This window comes from Drosophila takahashii, chromosome 2L, assembly GCF_030179915.1.
Source record: "Drosophila takahashii strain IR98-3 E-12201 chromosome 2L, DtakHiC1v2, whole genome shotgun sequence".
Classification (NCBI taxonomy): domain Eukaryota; kingdom Metazoa; phylum Arthropoda; class Insecta; order Diptera; family Drosophilidae; genus Drosophila; species Drosophila takahashii.
Window position 1 is genome coordinate 33821255 of NC_091678.1, and position 2137 is coordinate 33823391.

Below are 2137 nucleotides of genomic sequence, written 5' to 3' on the forward strand. Positions count from 1 at the left end.
ATAACATTTTTTTTCTGACTGTCACATTAAGCTGATTCTTTTTTAATTAGTTAACAGTTAATATACTAATGTTTTAAATCTCTTACCAAGTTAATTTAAAAGTAGTTAAAGTAGACAAAAACTTTTTTGTACTTTTGGTACACGACTCTCACAGCTTAAATCTGGCTAGAGCCTGGCTTATAATGTTTTCCCCAAAAGTTTTGTCACTAAAAAGAACTAAAAAAAAAAATAAAAAAAAATGTTTTAGTGGAAAAGTTTTGAGAAAATTGAGTGTCTCAACTTACAGACTGTCTCAACCTACAGACCTCTCCCCTATAAAATCATCCTTGGACCGCGATTTCTTCTGATTATCATAATAAAAATACACATGTGGTCATCCATGGTTATGAGAGTTCTTAAGAAATCGCTGTCCATCGAGGATAATTTTTACGCGGTTGTGAGGACTAGTTCCCTATAATACCAATTACTCAGATGTTTGGAATTTTAAATTAGTCTTATTTTGACAAAAAAGGAAAAGGGTACATATATACATATATGATTTTTATAGCCAACGTTAGAAAAGCATACTTGTTTTTTATAGCAAACCCGGGAACTTTGAAATTCAATTACACGAGAACCATGGCCGACCGCCAAGTTCTTTTTGAACGTAAATTCTTAAGAAATCGCGGTCCATCGAGGATAATTTTTTCGCGAATTTCGGGGGTGAGCCCGCTAATATATGGTATTACCGATATATATATATATATAAAATTTTGATTTCGTATAACTTTTTAATTAATAGTCCGATTTGAAAAATATATCTATCTATCTATCTTTAAAGGTGTGGGCGCCAGACACATTTTAAAATCGTTAGTGGGCGTTAGAGGGGGCATGGCGCTTGGCTGAAACAAACTTGCGTTGCGTAGGAACGCAACTACTTTTGTAGTTTTCGAGATCTCAGCGTTCATACGGACAGAAAGACGGACAGACAGACGGACATGGCTAGATCAAATCGGCTAATGACCCTGATCAAGAATATATATATGCTTTATAGGGTCGGAAAGGCTTTCTTCTACCTGTTACATACTTTTGCACGAATACAATATAGCCTTTTACTCTACGAGTAACGTGTATAAAAACGACCTCAAAGAGCCCCAAAATTCGATTTCTTTTTTTTTAATTATTTTTTTTTGACATTTCTCTGTTATAAATGTTGTTAAAATGGTTTAAAAATGTGATGTTCATAATCTCATGGCAAACCCGCAAATAACTGCATTTAAATTTTTTGACGATTCAGCATCCTTAACCAATTCCCTAATATTTTCAAATTTGTATGTATGTGTGTATGTTTTGCTGGCGCACTTTGTATGTTTTATTGCAGTCGCACTTTAAGTGTGACCGCGCAAGGGGAAAATGAAAATACCACATTTAAATTGCTTGGTAAAAGAATCGATTATATCGCAAATCTTTTCTTTGCACTTTTTTTTTAGGTAAACAACAAAATTAAACTATTGGTAGACTTACAGAAATCCCATTAAGCTGATTTTTACAGTCGAAATTTTCTTTAAAATTGCTTTTATTTTTATAATGCAAAAAACTGATCAGCAAACTATTTATTAGATTTTAAACGTTAAGATATTGACAAATTGTTGATTTGAAATTGCCGCTGACTTAGGAAGTTAGATTCGCTTAAATTCAAATAAATGATAATACTGATATCCTTTTGCATAAAAAAAATTGCATTTACATTTCTGAAATAGATCGAATACATTGTTGAACTAAAAAGCTTTTTTTATTAGTTAATGCAAACGAAAATAAGAAAATTGCTTGTTAACAATTTATTTTCGAAAGTGTACAGCAGGCGAGACGAGAATGCGTTTTATACCGAGGTCAGAATTCATAGAGTTTTCGAAGGGTCAGCCAGCCAAATGCTGGGCCCAAAAATGCAAGCATACAAGAAATGAGAGAAATACATAGAGAGAGATGCCTTTCGCAATGCAATTTATATAAGATTACGGATTTACAAGTTAATTAGCTATTGCGGCTGCGTGACCCGACATACTCCCCCCGTTGGAAGGCTGGGTTTTAACATCATCCCTAAGGGGCAGCAGACATAGCTTGTTAACTGCTCGCATTGTCACTACTGACACTGTCTTCA